A 17970-nucleotide genomic window follows, 5' to 3' on the forward strand; every position below is an offset into this window, starting at 1 on the left:
CACTTATCATTCCTTTTTCCTTTTAGCAATATATTGCCTTGTCATATTTAGTAACCAAGCAACCTTTGTAGACATACTTGGTTAATGTTGAGGTAAACCACTTAACAGCAAATTGCAATCATAAGTATAATATAACAGGGGACAAAAACATGAATTATCTGGGAAAGAAAGCACAGTGATTCTGTTCCATTTGAATATAAACCTGATATCTAGTTGTTCGTTCTATCAGCAGGTTTTCTACCCTCCGTGGCGGAGTGGTTAGCACAGCGCGCGACGATGTCAGGGATGATGATTCTTTGTGAATGTCCGTTCAACACTTTCATCATATTACCGCTCACCCCCCACCTTGCAACAAGTGGCAAAAAAGCGACGTCAAATAACAAAAATACAAGGTGCAACGTTAAAGACATCTATAGCTTTCGATTAATACTCACATATGAAATGTAACCAGCTAATTAGTTATTTAACATTTTAAAGTACTTATTATTTGCTGGTCCCCGGTTCGATACCCGGTAAAGGCACATGGCAAGTGGATTGGATCACACTTTGAACTGTAGGTCCAGTCCCGATTAGCCTTACTATGCATAAAGTGGACTTAAACACCAACTTTACACAAGTAGTGCAGGTGGCCGGGTTCTGAAACCGAAAATGAGGCTCTGTGAGGCTCGCCTTAATGGATTTCTCTCGTAAGGCATGAGCCTCATTTTCTCGCAGTGTTGCCAGCTCACCCCAAGAATATTTCACCATGTGATATTTTACAGGCGAAGCTAACCTACAAATGGGAGTTGGCAACACTGGCAACATCAATTGCGGTTTAGTGTTGCCAACTCACCTCAAGAATATTTCACTATGTGATATTTTACAGGCGAAGCTAACTTATAGTAGTAGGTGGAACGCTACGTTCTGGCAGGGTCTTTTGACCTACTTTTGAAATGACAGTGTTGCCAACCTCTTACTCGAAAAAATCACCAAGGTTTTTGTTTTTGGGTATAACCTAACCTCAAGCAAGGAGCTGGCAACGCTTGAGGCTTTCTCGCAGTGTTGCCAACTCACCCCAAGAATATTTCACCATGTGATATTTTACAAGCGAAGCTAACCTACGAATGGGAGTTGGCAACACTGATTAGTGGAGGTGCACGGGTTTTGCAACATCAATTGGCGTTCAGTGTTGCCAACTCACCTCAAGAATATTTCACCATGTGATATTTTACAGACGAAGCTAACCTACGAATGGGAGTTGGCAATACTGGCAACATCAATTGGCGATCAGTGTTGCCAAATCACCTCAAGAATATTTCACCATGTGATATTTGACAGGCGAAGCTAACCTACGAATGGGAGTTGGCAACACTGACTAGTGGAGGTAGCCGGGTTCACCAGCATCAATTGGCGATCAGTGTTGCTAACTCACCCCAAGAATATTTCACCATGTGATATTTTACAGGCGAAGCTAACCTACGAATGGGAGTTAGCAACACTAGCAACATTAATTGCGGTTCAGTGTTGCCAACTCACCCTAAGAATATTTCACCATGTGATATTTTACAAGCGAAGCTAACCTACGAATAAGAGTTAGCAACACTGATTAGTGTAATCAGCTCAGTTGAGCGCCATCAATTGGCGATCAGTGTTGCCAACTCACCCCAAGAATATTTCACCATATGATATTTTACAAGCAAAGATAACCTACGAATGGGAGTTGGCAACATTGACTAGTGGAGGTGCACGGGTTGAGCGCCATCAATTGCGGTTCAGTGTTGCCAACTCACCCCAAGAATATTCCACCATGTGATATTTTACAGACGAAGCTAACCTACAAATGGGAGTTGGCAACACTGACTAGTGTAATCAACCCGGTTCTGCGCCATCAAATGCGGTTCAGTGTTGCCAACTCACCCCAAGAATATTTTACCATGTGATATTTTATTTCCAAGTCCCGGGGACACCAATGTATATCGTGACTTTTGTAAACCTCTCTCGGGAACGATGTGCCACACACACGCGCGCGCGTGCTGGCGCCTCTTATTATTTTTGTATTGTGACTCAAGCAAACAAACAAATAATTTTTTTTATTTTTTAGGATTCCTAGCCTCTAACCTCGCCAGGGTGCGTGGTGCCCAACCCAAAAAGGTTCTAACGGCTGTGGTTATGGATAACCACACCTCTGTAGAGTTTTCATGTGTTTTTTTTCTCTCAAACTTCCATGAAACTCTACAGAGGACCTCCGTAATGCATGCAACGTGTACTAACGACTCTAGTGTTATTTGATGTTGTAATATTTTTGGATATAGAGTTTTATTGTGAGATATGTTTATTATAATATTTTTGATGAAGATGGAGAATGTGTGTGTTATAAAAACTAAAGTTGCATGCTTTTTTTTTCTAGTGTGTGTGTGTGCTTGATGTTCGACAGCATCTGTAACGATAAAAAAAAGAATTTTATTGTTAATTTTCTCATGTAAAAACAACAAAATTTTGTGCAAATTCTGATTGTCTCGTGCTATAGTGCAAAAAAACTGATGAAAAAAAGATATTGTAACTGATAATTGGTGAAATTGACATTGTAACTGATCTGAACTAGAGAAATTCGTATTATTATTGTGCTAGCACAAAATTTTTATTGTAACTGATTGTGCAAGAAAAAGATGTTAAACCTGTTAAAACTGCTCTGTGACCCTCTCGTTCTTCACGTCGTACGCGAAAGACTTCTCTGCAATCAGGATGACGCTGCACACGGTGTCATCGGGCAAGGCTTCGTGGAACTCGCAGACGATTTTGATGTTGGTGCGATCGTTGACCACCACCTGCTTCCTCTTCGTCGTGTTGATGACGAACATCGGCCTGCGGATTTTGAATTCGCTGGGCGTGTAGTACATGTCCACGTTTCCCTCGGTCACGCGCTTGTAAGCCGTGTAAGCTTCGTAAAGTTTGAGGTAATCGTCTTTGGTCATGTCGAGGTTGTAATTCTCGCGCGGGAACACTTCGTTGCGTCCATTCTTCAGATAAATGTTCTTGATCTTGCAGTCGTCGAACTTGCTGGAATCTTTTTCCTGGTTGTTATCGCGCCCGGTCTGAAAGAGTACCACGACGAAATCTGGCATGTCGAACTGTATGTTGTTGAACTGAGTCGTCACGTCGAATTCCATGTGACTCCCCGATGCCATCTTCTGCACGCACTGGTAACCGTGAAAGTGAATCGGCACCTGCGGACTCTTCAAGATCTCCGCTTTGTACTTGAGGGCGTAGTTCGTCTCGTATTCCACGATCGGCATTCTCAATTCCATGCTTCGGATGACGCACTTGGCCGCTTCGGGTAATGTGTTGGCTATCGGCGTGCCGTCGGCGTTCAAGTTGGTGTATCGCATCAGTGCGCCGTTGTCGTTGGCCGCTCTTCGAAACGTGACGCGCAATCCACCCTTCCACATGATCTCTTTGTAGTCGGAGAAGAATCCCGGCAGCAGACGCATGGGAAAGAGCACCGTGTGACTTCTCGTCGATATTTTTGTTCCCGCTTCGAATCCTCCCGCTTGATAGTATGCCGCGTCTGTTTTGGATAATTTCAATGTTCCCACTGCCGTCGACGTGATACCTGGATAATCGATTCTGTCGATGACGGTGTTGTGTTTCCTCACCTCCACCTGCGAGAACAGGTGAGGCACGAAGTTGTCCACGAGTTTCAAATTTGCATTGGGTGGAAACGCTTCTCCGCTTTCTTTCTTCACCACGTCGAATTGAAGGTAGAGGTCCGCTCTGTGAGGATGAACAAACCCGTCCCCTACGTCCACGTCGTATTCGATCTCCCTGTTCGCTTCGTTGAGATTAGCGAACGTGCGACGGTTCGGAGGGAAAGATTGCAATTCGTAACTTTCGATTTGTTCCATTTTTACTATGTATGGTTATTTATTATACGTTGATCTCCACGATGGCCGTCGTAGTGGCACCTGCGAAATCCACCACCTCGTCTTTCTCGTTCGTCACTACCAACTCTATGTCGTCTATGCGGTTGCGACATACTGGAAAATAGATCGGCGAAGAGGGCGTGTAGATGATCGGTTCCATGAATTCGGAATTGGGTTTGAATGTGGCGATGATTCCCGTCTGCTTGTGACTTCCCAGCAACTCCCCGTCCGAAGATTTAGTGATCATGCCTTCCGCCACGTTGCAGTGAACGTTTAGAGTCTCTATGGCCAGAAATTTAGGAATGTTGGTTGCCGTGTGTTTGATGCCAGCTTCGAGTTTTGTGTCGTTCTCGAAACCTAAAAGTTCTCCCATGGTGCCCAGGTCCACGGTCTCCGTCGCCGACACGATTTCCACTCTGTGCGTGACCGAATTTTGAGAAAAATACGTGCCTTTGGGTAACTGAGCTTGCAAAGTGGAAAGATTGTATTGGCCTGGCGTGACGACAATGTGTTCGCTTCCGACGCTAATTTTGTTGTTGTGCTGCGTGACGTTAGGTATGAGGTACATGCTGTAGAATGCACGCAGAGCTACGGATTTAGGATAGACGATGTCGTCGTGCAGCGTGAGTTTCAGGATCGAAGATTCGCTCGTGAGATGAAACACGCCCATCGTGTTTAAGATTCCACAATGCTTTCTGAAAATGTTCCACCGACGGGTTATTTATTTTAGACATGTATGCGAGAACGGAAAGACATAGGTGGCCGCAGATAACATCGGTGAAACCTTGGATGCGTTTGTCATTGTAGTAGAGGTTGGCAACACTGAGATACTTCACCAACCTGGCAGGTGGTGTGCCACCGAACGAATCGAAAACAAATGCATTGTTATCGTCAATTTTGAGGTAGCATATCCAATGTGTACCAGGATTTTTGTAACTGTCCAGGTTGACCACGCCATACTCTTTTTTCTTCACAACAGAGGGTAGAGAATCGGACATGAAAACACCCCTGAAGTTTTTTATTCCCAACAGTTCGATTAGAGATTCAATATCGAAGTTGGACAGGGCTTCTTCTTTTTTTTATATTTCTTTAAAGCATCGAGGTTGCTTTTTTGTTTTTTGGTTATACCTTTCCCCTTCTTCTCCATGGCCAGGTTGTGACGTTTCTGTTCTTCCAACTCGGCTTTGTTCTTCTTCGAGTCGATGACGGTTTTCGCGATGGCGGCACTTCCGCCGGCCAAACTTCCAACAGCCCCCAATGCTGCCAGGATGGCTGGGATGCTGAATATGAAACCTCCGATTTTTTGCTGTTTCCGCGAACGCTGCAAGCGTCTCAATTGAGGTGTGCTGAGAAGTAATTTCATTCCGTGTCCTTTCATCAAGCAAGAACGTTTCTTCTCGCGTTGTTTTTTGGTGAGTAAACCATCGAGGGTACCTAGATTTTTCAGATTGGAGTAAGGTATCTGGTACACGACACCTTTGGGCTTCATGTTGATGCTCTATATGTTATCTTCACGGTATGTTATTTATATATATGTTTTGAGATTTTTTTGTTTTGTGTAATTTTTTTCGGTATGTTATTTATATATAAATGTTCTGAGATTTTTTTTGTTCCGTGTAATTTTTTTTTCAAGGATATACTCCGCGCAGAGCTGTTACACAAATTCTATTACGTGCTTTGTTTTCTTACCAAGAAGTTCCTTTGTACCCTTGTACACGATTTGAGTTTTGTTCTCGATTAAAATAGCTAGCTTCTCGTCGGATAACATGTTAGCGTATCGATCTGGTAAAAATAGACTGTATTGTGCGTTGAGCAACAGACGTGCCTTGGGACCATACTGGGTAGAAACAATTGAACCGGAAGTTATCGTGTAAGGTTTGTCCACTTCCAATTCCTGAATTTTTACATACTCTACTGTCAAATTTAGCATTTGTTTTAATGCTTGAAAGTCACTCATTTTTTCAGTCGTCATATTGAAGAGAAATTTTCAGTGTGTGTGTTAGAGAAATTTAATTTTTTTCACAATGTGTGTTATTTATATACACTGAAGATTATTTTTTTTTCACGATGTGTGTTATTTTATATATTTTTTTTTTCACGAGATTTTTGTATCGAAGATTTTTTTTGTCTGTGTTAGAGGAAGAAAGTTTGTGCTTCGGAAAATGCGATAATGTGCGTGATGATATCTTCCGTCTCTTGTTTCGACTTATGCCAATCATCTGTGAATCGTCTTCTCCCCAGCCTCGCCTCGTGCAGTTCATCTAACCTATTGTTTAATTTTTCCCCTGCGACCGAAAAAAGAGTGTCGAGATCGCCGCACCTCATGCCACTAATTTCCCGAAGATAATCCTTAACAGCCATTTCACAAGGGATGCGAAATTCCGGCGTTGATCTCGCTATGATCAAAAATTTTCTTATATCCTCACAATCTCCGTTTACTGCATGTTTGAATATTTTACACAGCAGTTCGTGTGGCAAGACGGTTATACCAGACATGATGTGTTTTTTTTTTTTACTGTATGTTATTTATATACCCCACCCAAGTTTTTGTTTTGTGTTCATGGCGATGGTGGTGCCCAGTGCTGCAACTCTTTCTCCCAGCGAAGCGTCTCTGCTGACGAATCTTTCGAAAGCTGCGTGCTCTAACTTTCTGTCTGCTTCGTGACGTGCATCCAGATCGGTGCGAGTGGTGTTGTAAGCGATGTCGTGATCTTTGCATGCGGCGTCCAACGGATTCACACCCCTGTCTCCTCTCTTCAATCTTTTCTCGAGTTTGGTACCTGGTCCGCAGTACTGGTAGCCGGGTAAATGCATCTCGAAAGGTAACTTGTTGATGATGTCGTTCACAAGCCCCTTTCCTTCGGCCACGTTCCAGAATCTCGGAGGCAGCGTGTTGATAATTTTGATGAGGTAACCTATGCCCTTGTCGTCGTTCACGATGAAGTTGGAAAGTTTTGTGCTGATCATGTCCATAATTCCTACCTTCTCGTTGTAGAAATTACGATTGCCTGCATTCTCCTCTCCTGCAATAACCAACAACCTGTCTATAAGCTTGCGCACGTCGTCCACCCACACAAACTCTTTGGGCAGGGTGTTGTAGAGTTTGACGCCGCTGCCTGTTTTCACCTGGTTCCAAATCGGCTTGATGAGATTTCTGTACTTCTCGCCGCTGCTGGATTTCACCCTATTCTGCGAGGCGTCGTTGTTCTGGTACAAGGCATCCGTCATGATCAAAATTTCCTTGTAACTCTGGTAATCTTCGTCGGTGTAATCTTTCGGCTGCTTTTTGGCAACGAGTTCCCACAGTCCCACCGTACCCGGATACCTGTTCCAACTATTCTTCTCGCCTAAATTAACTTTAATGTCGTTGCCTTCGAAGGTCACCTTCGATTTTCCAATCTTCCAAACCACACCGCCGCCTTCGTTGCTCTCCATGCTCGGATACAATCCGAACACTTCATCCTTGTCGAATTTCCCCGTGCTCAGATAGTCTCGTGCCAAAGGTCCCAACTCGATTTTATCCAAAGACGACGACGTGCTACCTATGGCTCGATGTCGTGCCGGTACGTTCTTCAGTTCGAACGGCGTCGAAGGAATGCTCGAAATGGGCGTGGGTACGGTGTAACTTTTAGCTGCAAGTGGTACGAGTTCGTTGATCAAATTTTTATTTTGTTCCGTGACGCCTTTAATTTCTTTACCTAGATCGCTGATGGCGTCGATCACAGGTTGATCTTGACGTTTCTTCTCTTCGTAGAATCCGCGATTCTCGGATTTCCAACCTTTGAAGCGTTTCGCGAGGTAATCGCGAAGCTTGAGATTTTCGTCTTCGATTTTTCGTTTCGTCATAACGTTATTTATACACGTTGTTTCTCACAACGTTGCAACGTTTAGAAAGTCGTTGATTTTGTTTCTGTATTTTCCGTCGTTGGGTTTCCTCGTCATGTCGATCGTCGCGAAACCGAAATCGTCACTGTTCCAACAGTGGGAGCACCATTCCGAAAATTGATTGTAGTTCATGTCTCCGCCTACGTAGTCATCGTACGCGTGCTTGAGGTTGGTGTGATCTTGACGAAACAAACATGTGAAATTAGCGTTGTCGCGTACTAACTGTTTTGGAATTTTGGAAAACGTTTGAGCTAGGTAAAAGCAATCCATTCCTTTGTGACGACCTTGCGTGAAAAAGTTGCGAATTTCATTTTGATTTTCCAGGATGACGTCGTCGAACACAACGACTGAATTTTCACGGCAATCGTCGAGTGGAATAATTTCCGAAGCGAACGTTGCAATATCCAGACCATCGTACAGTTTCATCAGTTGCTGGTATTTGGATTGCTCCAAACTTTTTGAGAACACGTACAGGTGCCTGTTCTTCCAATCTAACCAATTCGGTGCGAGGAGAAAATTGTCCACAAGCAGTGTTGTTTTCCCACACTCAGAAGGACCTACGATCAGACAGCGGATGCTGTCGGGCAGCAACCCGCCGTTCTTTTTTTTTGTTTGATTTTCCGAATCAGGTAGACGCTTCACCACGTTCCACGTACTCACAAGATCACTTCGTTCGCGTCGATCCAACTTTTTTCTGGAAGTCCCAGCCATTTGACAAACAGTTTGTCACCTTTCCTACGCAATACTTTCTCGATGAGGTACGTGTCGGGGTGTTTTGTTTTAGAGAGTTCCTCTTCGTAAAATCTTCCTTTCAAAATCTCGCCGCTACTATCTTTTATTATATACGTGTGTCGGTTTCCGAGTAAAACTCGAACCACCGTAAAAAGTTCCGTGCTCCAATTTTTTGTGAACCCCTTCTCGAAAGTGCGTTTGAATTTGCTGATCCTCACCTGGTCTCCAATTTTGAATTTTGATTTCTTGGTAGTTGTGGGAGTGTACTTTGGACAGTAAACTGTAGAAATTAAACGCTGCTCGTCAGATTTCGTAACATCAGCTGGCTTCATGCCTATCGTTCTGTGTACCGTATCATTATAGGTGTCGACGAGTTCCGACAGTATGTCGACCCATTTGTAATTCCCCCGAAGGGTGAATCGTTTCCACATGTGTGTTTTCAAGGTTCGATTAAATCTTTCCACGATGCTGGCTTTGATGTGACTGAAGGTTGAGTAATGTCGAATGTCGTGTTTCCGAATAAACTTTTGGAATACGGCATTGTAAAATTCTTTACCGTTGTCTGTTTGCAAAAACCGTGGTCGTCTGCCGCTTTCGCGAAAAATTAATTTGAATGCTTCCGTGACGCACGTCCCCGTTTTGGCCTTCAAAGGTAGAGCCCATGCGAATTTCGAAAACGAGTCTATGACGGTGAGGAGGTACTTGTTGCCCTTGTTCAATTTATGCACATTTTTTAGATTGCCGCTACTCATCTCCACGAGGTCACTTTGCCAGAGGTCGTCGATTCCCTTGGTCACCACCGCCAAACGTTCGTAGTTGCGCCGTGCAGGTTTATGCAATTCTTCGACGATGGCTTGCCTAGACATTTTTTAGAGATTACGTTTGAAGAGAAGCACCAGCGTGATGGGATTCAAAGAGGGTGGCACCTCACCTGTGTTTTGAACGATCAGCTTATCGCCGGCACTCACGTCGAAAACGGTAAGATCTTCGTCTTCGTGTATTTCATATACGTTGCGCGTTTCGTTCCAACGTGCCAGAGGAATGTTTCCTGCTTTCTGAACACCACGATTCGATATTAAGGTCATGGTGGGAACGCTAGCTTTTCTGCCGTGAGACCAGTACGAAAATTCGTTTATCTGAATCGTGCCATCGAGGAGAAACTTGTAGTACGGATGATAAGGATGCAACATGTACAGTTTGTTACCTTCGACGAACGTGGAGATTCTCTGTTGATTGGGTACGCTGTTGATTTCGATGGCTTGCAGAGAATGCAGTTTAGCGAATTTAGTATCGACGCTAACGAGGTTGCTGTGAAGCTGTCCCAGTGTATTTTGTACGGGCAACAAATGCTCGACTATGGTATCCGTTACGGTAGAAAATGACGGTTTGATTTTCACTTCCACGTTCAACTGCTTGTAGTTTTCGTTAAGTTCTTGTAACTTGGCACCGAAAGAGGCCAGCGTCGATTCCTGCGTGGATTCCAGCACTCCAACTTGATCCCTGATGTTGACGACAATACTCTGAAGGTTCTCGACTTGATTCAATTTCGAACTTTTTTCGGTGAGATCGTTCACGATGCTTCGCATCTCGGTAAACTGCGTGTGAAGGTCTGCGACGCTCTGCGAAGTGGGCAGCGTCGACACCAGCGAAGCAAGTTCGTCTCGAATCTGTTCCACGTTCGCCGTTTCCGTTTCTAGTCGTTTCAGCATACGTGATATGTTCCTTTTTAAAGCGTGTAATTCTTTGGAGGTGGGGAGATTGGCCACCCTACTCTCGAGATCGCTCAACGAACTTTTGATGTCGCTCGATTCGGATAGTGCCGTCACCGCCGTTTTCAATTTTTCCAAATCTTCGCTCGAAGGTACGCTCGTCCGTAACGATTCCAAGTCACCCTGTATGTTGTCCAGCACGTGATGAAAATGAGCAAGATTGGATTCGACGTTCAAATTTTCTAAATATTCGATCTTCTGCTGAACCGTGCTTAACGTGTCTTGAATGCTCGTTAACGCGTTCGCTTCAGCGTGAATATTTTTAATTTCTTCGTTGATCAACTCCAGAGATGCCTGAAGCGTAGCGATGGTGGTTTGAATGTGTTCGAAATCTTGATAAGCCTCCAATTGAATTTTTATGTTCGCAACGCTTTTGCCGATGACCTGCAGTTCGTCTGACGATGGTAGGTTCGTCATTGTATCTTCCAAAGTCTGTAACTTGGATTTAATTTCTTCCAACGTGCCGGTGAATTCTTCTTGTAATTTGGAAACAACGACATGCAAGCGTTCTACATCAATATCCTTCACGACAGTTTGAAGTTCAGAGAAATTCTTTTCGATTGCGGAAGTTCGTTCTTCGATTTCGAGTTTCAATTTTTCCAAATCTTCATTTTTCGATTGAAATTGCTGTAATTTGGCCAAATCATTTTGAAGCGAATCCACGCTCAACTGTATATTTTGAACGCTGTCATAAGAAGGTACGTCGACATAATTTTTTATGAGCGTTTTCAGTTCGGAATCGATTTTCAGAATAGGGTCGAGACATTGTGTTTGGAGCGTAGCGATCTCGGACTCTAAACTTTTGTTTAAGGTCTCCTGCAAAGCGATCAAATCGCTCCTCAACTTTTTAATTCGGACGTCCAACATGAGAATCTCTTCTGCGTGGTCTACACGCTTGGTGTTGCCGAAAATATCGTTAGGCATTTTGGTTAACGGTTATTTATAATAGGATAGACGATTCGTAATTCTACGAAGAGAGGAACGAGTTTGTCGTAATCTCCCAGGAGTTGAACGTAAAGATAATCTCCTGCGGAAACATCGTACGTAATGTTAGAAAGCATCTTGTCGTGCTTGATTCGAAAAATGTTTTTGCCGGTAGATATTTTGATTTCGCCTACGTTTTCCGGATTCACGGTGATTTGAAGTTTCCCACCGATCGGAATTTCGTAAAAATGTAAATTGTTGTTGAAGATGTAAAAAATTTTGCCGACGTCTTCATCCAATTTCGTCCAAATGCTGTTGAGATGAATGATCAACAGACCGTTGAGTTTAGGTAACACGGAAGGTAAGACTTCATGATCTGGTATGGACGGTGCAGTTTCCATGATGATTTTTTTTTTGAAACCGAACAAGTTCATAGGCATGCTGGTTTATTTGCACTGTGTGCAATTCTTATTTATTTCTAAACGACGATGTCCCCAAGGCAATGTGTGGATTCCACACTCGAGGACGCACCTCTTGTCGTCGTTGGGATCCAGGGCAATCTTCCTCACCTTGTTGGTGGTCAACACATGGTCGACGCTCTGGATGCGCTGTTCTGCTCTTAGAATCGACGACCTGGTTTTGAGGCAATCCACGAAGTCCTCGAATGTGAGATGCTCCCGAACCACCTGTCTGCCGACACCCTTGGCCTTTTTGGTAACGCTGCCCTCGGCTTTGATGGTATAGGCCTTGGCGCGAAGACCTGCAAACTCGAGAATCACGTCTCCGTCCTTCTCATCTTTGAGTTTGCCAGGCTCTTTTTTGTTGCGGGCCAGGATGCCGTACTGGTTCGGCTGGGGATAGCCCGAGGTGTCGAAGAGGTTAACCAAAGATGGAACTGTGGCTATATCCCCGTATGCGTCGGCTGTGCGAACGTGGTACACCAAGCTGTCCGTGTCCGTGTAGAGAAGCGAGATGTTGTGGCCGTAGTGTGGACGTAATATATCGTAGTACGTCTCGAACATGTGGAGCTTGCTCAGATCCAGAACAGTGGCTCCAACGTAGATGGGCTTGGTGAGCCTCACCTCACCTTGCTTCATGTGAATCAGAGCCAGCTGCTCGTTATAGATTGTTCGAGACTTGAACAATAGACTTGCGACAAGCTGACGACATCGCTCTTTCCTCGTCACCAATTTTATGTCCACGCGATTCCGTACATTCTCCATGGTTTTGCCAAACACCGCATTATTCATGAGTTTGAAAAAATCCTTATCAAACTCGGACGTGGCTGCGGTGCGGTGTTTGGTGTTGACTTCGATATATGGGCGCAACCACGGAGAATGCTCGAACTTGAGTATGTGGTGAACTGCGTGGACCGTGACCCCTTGCTGCATCAACCACCGGAGATTCTGGTAGTGCAGGATGTAATTCTTCTTGGGTTCGAAATCCATGACGAGCTTCTTCTGGTTGGAAACGGGTGGACACTTGAACTCGGGTGCAGGGGGGAGATCGCAGAACAAATCCTGCAGATTCTCGGAGAACTCAAGGTCCACCTCGGCGAAGAACCCATGTTCCGAATCGTCGAAGCTTTCGATGTCGAATTTGGAAGGATCGGCCCACTCGAACCCTCTAAAAGGGAGTGGCTGCATCATGGAGTGCCCGTACAAGTTATTCACGTCCGTGTGCATGATGTAGCTCGACGGTTGGGTGGAGTCGTAGCCAGTAGCCATGTGATGGTTGTTGGCGCGCGCGTGCCGTTGCGACACCTGGACCATTCCACCCCGCACGGCGCGTTCCACAAACAGCACCATGTCTACGTCCGAAAGAAGCTCCAGCTTGATTTTTGTCACCAGAAACATGGCTGACCACGCCAGTCCGGGGAGACTATAGAAGTAGGCGGGGTCCAGCTTGTAGATGGTCTTCGCAGTTGCACGAAACGCCTGGAACACATCGGCGAGGAGCGTCACATCAAGTCTGAGGTAGGCGTCGTGGTAGTCTCCGAGAGTTCGACAACCTAGCTCGCGCCACATGGACTGGGCGTGGTGATATTCTTCGTCGGTAATGTTCGAGCCTCGTAGCTGACTGTAGAACTTCGCCTGGGGAGGTAGCGACGTCTCCGCAAACTTGGTAGAGTCGGTGACGTATTCGTAGGGGTAGACCCCCTTACGCCTGAAGAGACCGGCGTCCAAGTTCGGAAAATTCGCAGAGGTAATAAGCATTTGTTCGTTGCTCAGCTTCCCTGCAAGAGCATCGAGGCTGGCCGGGAGAAACCTCAGGGAGTCGAGGAAGCGAAGCTCGACGGTAGAGTCTGCTCCCGGGATCGACACTAGTTTGCTCACACTGATGTAACGCTCCTCGTTCTGGGCGAGAACGTTAATTCGCATGTCGTCGTACCCAAGATGCTTGATCAGGTGGTGAAAATCGTACCCCGAGCCGTTGTGAAAAAACACAGGGATGAAGCGTGGGTCCCGGGCCATACGGTTGCAATCATTGCACCAAGGACCAACGTACCTACCGTTAAAGTGATCGTGGTGTCGGACTTTACGGTTGTTGGCGGTGTACTCCTCGTCGCAGACAGGGCAAGTGATGGCCTCGTCGTGTCTACGTTGATCATCGGGGGACAGTGGGAGCATAGACTTGGGAGCCAACAGTACCTTCCCTATCTCGATGGCCTCGACAACCATCCTCTCGAGGAAGTGTTTGGCTGCGTCGGGACTACGGTACACGTAGGGCTCGGGGGCGATGTGTTGATCTCGTCGCACCACAATGTATGCGAAACTGGATGCCTCGTGGAGTTGGTAAGGGGTGGTGGAGGAAACTTCGGGATCGGGATCGCAAGTGGACAGGGGTTTGAGGAAGGCCTCGAAATCCGCGATGATGATAGCGGGGTGCTCCACCATGGCACCGTGCATGTGGAAACGCTCCACGGCGCCAGGTTTGGGTAAGACTATCACCTCAGGCTTGTTGGCATTACAATAAAGTTTGTGGCTAGCGAGCTTCTCGGCAGCGATGTTGCAACCTCTGATGCGCTGGTAATCCTGCTGTTCTCGATTACGAAATGTAGACAAGCACCTGGGACAAACTTCTATGTGGGTTTTGTCTTTGCTCAGCTGGCTCGAAACAAGCCGAGAGAGGGAACGGATGAGGGTGTAATGGTGGCGAGTTTCATCCTTGATGAGCAGAAGGTGAATTTCCTGCGCACCGTCGTCGTCTACGTCGCTCACCCGAATAGGGTACACCACATTTTCGTCGGTGGCGCCATAAACGTTGATAGCCAACCGAGGGTTGTGTGTACGGGCCTCAACCTTGCGAATGTCCGAAAGCGCCACCGGGTAGTCGATCCCAGCCATCGCATCTTGCAGCTCTGGCTCGTAGGGTAGGTAGTGGTTAACTCGGCGTGGTTGGTTTTTCCGGTCGACAGGGTGTAATGCTGCAAGCACCGACCAGAGAAAGCACTTGGCGTCACTGTTTTGAATGTTCAGGACGGCCTTCTTTGCCGCAATGGCAGATGGTAAGCGGACGTAGCTGGAGGCGGAGAGAGGCACAAACTTGCAAAGTTTGACGCGCAGTTCGTGAGGCTCACCACACAACGAACCTCCCGAGCCCTTGGCTTGATGTTCTTCTTGCTTTGCCACCAGCTCCTCGACAAACTTGTTGTAGATGACCTCGAGGTTGTCGACATCCGCCAGATGCAGCGTCTTCGCCTTGGTGTTGTGGCAGAAGCTGTAAATTTCATCAGACGGCTTCTTGTACCGACAACGTAGCGATGCATAGAATTTGATGGAGTGCGTTGCAAGCGCATCGCCGAGGATGGAAATAATTTGGGCTTGTACGTTTTCCAAAAAGCTACGCACGTCGCATGAGTCCTCCGAAGTAAGGGGAAAGTCCTCTAACAAACGCTCGAAAGCAGACTGGTTCGCTTTCGCCACAGTTTTGATGCGCTTGGCGGATAGTGGCATGTCGGCTTCCGCTTTCCTTTTGGTTGAGCTGGTCGACGGTTGAGCACCAGATGTACTTTCGCTTAGACAAGTAAGCTTATGCTTCTTGGCATACGCAATTGTAATGTGTTTATTGCATCCGGAACACAGTTCGGTGGCAGCCAAATGCTTGCCTGGCACGCAGGTGCGACAATGTCTTGCAAAATTTTTGCTTGATATAGTTCTTTTACACACAGGGCAACTTTTCATGGAGCGCATTTTTTTCGGGGTATGTTTATTTATATGTAATCTGTTGGTGGTAGAGTGTTTACAAAACAAAAATGCCTTATGAGCTAATTCTAATTGGTGTTAGTTTGAGGGGGTTTATTTATATATGGGTAGTGTTGTCTTCCTCAAATATGTGCTTTAATCAACCCTATAAAAAAATTAAAAAAATATATAAGAAAAATATGATTGTAGATAGAAAAAAAATAAATATTGTATGCATGTGTAATTCTATTTAGCTTATTTTTGCTAGACACAAATCTTCTTCAGATTTTATTGCCCACTAATATATTTTTCTACCAATCTAATAGAGGTGTGAAACTATGAAAATGTTCTGAGACAATCTTCTCTAAAACATTCTTCCCCCAAAGCTAATGTTAACAACCTGTTGTAACCTAAGCATCGTGTGTATTGCATCCGGCGAAGCCACGCTAACGCCCAAGCAGCTTGCTATTATGTACCTGCACGCTCCGGATGTGCTGACGATCTTCCATCCCAGCTCGCTGTTGTGTGCCTGCATGCTCCAGATATCTAATAATCTTCGGGCATCTCGCCCGCTCTGAAACAAAATATAAACAAAACAAATTGTATACGCCCAAGCAGCCCGCTATTATGTACTTGCACACTCCGGATGTTGGGGGTAGGTGTACTGACGAGGCTTGCCGTTGTGTAACTTCCGTCGTCCCAAAGCCTACGTATTGTTGAATTTGCGTTATTGTGTCAACATTGATAGCACACGCAGAGAGGAGAGGGGACAAAATTGTAGTTTTTCTAGATGTGTTTGCGCCATAATACAGAAATAAAAAAGAGGTGTCAGCACACGCGTGCGTGTGGCACATCGTTCCCGAGAGAGGTTTACAAAAGTCACGATATACAAACATTAGTGTCTCCCGGGACTTGGAAATAAAATATCACATGGTAAAATATTCTTGGGGTGAGTTGGCAACACTGAACCGCATTTGATGGCGCAGAACCGGGTTGATTACACTAGTCAGTGTTGCCAACTCCCATTTGTAGGTTAGCTTCGTCTGTAAAATATCACATGGTGGAATATTCTTGGGGTGAGTTGGCAACACTGAACCGCAATTGATGGCGCTCAACCCGTGCACCTCCACTAGTCAATGTTGCCAACTCCCATTCGTAGGTTATCTTTGCTTGTAAAATATCATATGGTGAAATATTCTTGGGGTGAGTTGGCAACACTGATCGCCAATTGATGGCGCTCAACTGAGCTGATTACACTAATCAGTGTTGCTAACTCTTATTCGTAGGTTAGCTTCGCTTGTAAAATATCACATGGTGAAATATTCTTAGGGTGAGTTGGCAACACTGAACCGCAATTAATGTTGCTAGTGTTGCTAACTCCCATTCGTAGGTTAGCTTCGCCTGTAAAATATCACATGGTGAAATATTCTTGGGGTGAGTTAGCAACACTGATCGCCAATTGATGCTGGTGAACCCGGCTACCTCCACTAGTCAGTGTTGCCAACTCCCATTCGTAGGTTAGCTTCGCCTGTCAAATATCACATGGTGAAATATTCTTGAGGTGATTTGGCAACACTGATCGCCAATTGATGTTGCCAGTATTGCCAACTCCCATTCGTAGGTTAGCTTCGTCTGTAAAATATCACATGGTGAAATATTCTTGAGGTGAGTTGGCAACACTGAACGCCAATTGATGTTGCAAAACCCGTGCACCTCCACTAATCAGTGTTGCCAACTCCCATTCGTAGGTTAGCTTCGCTTGTAAAATATCACATGGTGAAATATTCTTGGGGTGAGTTGGCAACACTGCGAGAAAGCCTCAAGCGTTGCCAGCTCCTTGCTTGAGGTTAGGTTATACCCAAAAACAAAAACCTTGGTGATTTTTTCGAGTAAGAGGTTGGCAACACTGTCATTTCAAAAGTAGGTCAAAAGACCCTGCCAGAACGTAGCGTTCCACCTACTACTATAAGTTAGCTTCGCCTGTAAAATATCACATAGTGAAATATTCTTGAGGTGAGTTGGCAACACTAAACCGCAATTGATGTTGCCAGTGTTGCCAACTCCCATTTGTAGGTTAGCTTCGCCTGTAAAATATCACATGGTGAAATATTCTTGGGGTGAGCTGGCAACACTGCGAGAAAATGAGGCTCATGCCTTACGAGAGAAATCCATTAAGGCGAGCCTCACAGAGCCTCATTTTCGGTTTCAGAACCCGGCCACCTGCACTACTTACACAATTATTTGTTTCTTGATTGGAAGTAATCATGTTAGTATTATGCACAATTATGCAATTCTTCCCATGTTTACAGGCACATGAAGACGTTCTCAAACTTCTGTATGAATGTCTTTGAAAAAAGGGTAAAAATCATGTTGATTAGTAAGTTGAATATCTTTGCAAAACATAAAAAATATATTTGTGATTTGTGTACATTTCTACATTATTTCATACAATTTATCGTTCATTTAAATTTTGTTTGCATGTGTACAAATGGTGCGGAGAGTTGCAATTATCGTACCATGCTGATGTCTTGTAGTCAACCTTGATTCCATGAATTTATTAACTGTAGGCTAGTGCGT

The sequence above is a fragment of the Lepisma saccharinum genome, chromosome 25, assembly GCF_977018435.1.
Source record: "Lepisma saccharinum chromosome 25, izLepSacc3.1, whole genome shotgun sequence".
NCBI lineage: Eukaryota > Metazoa > Arthropoda > Insecta > Zygentoma > Lepismatidae > Lepisma > Lepisma saccharinum.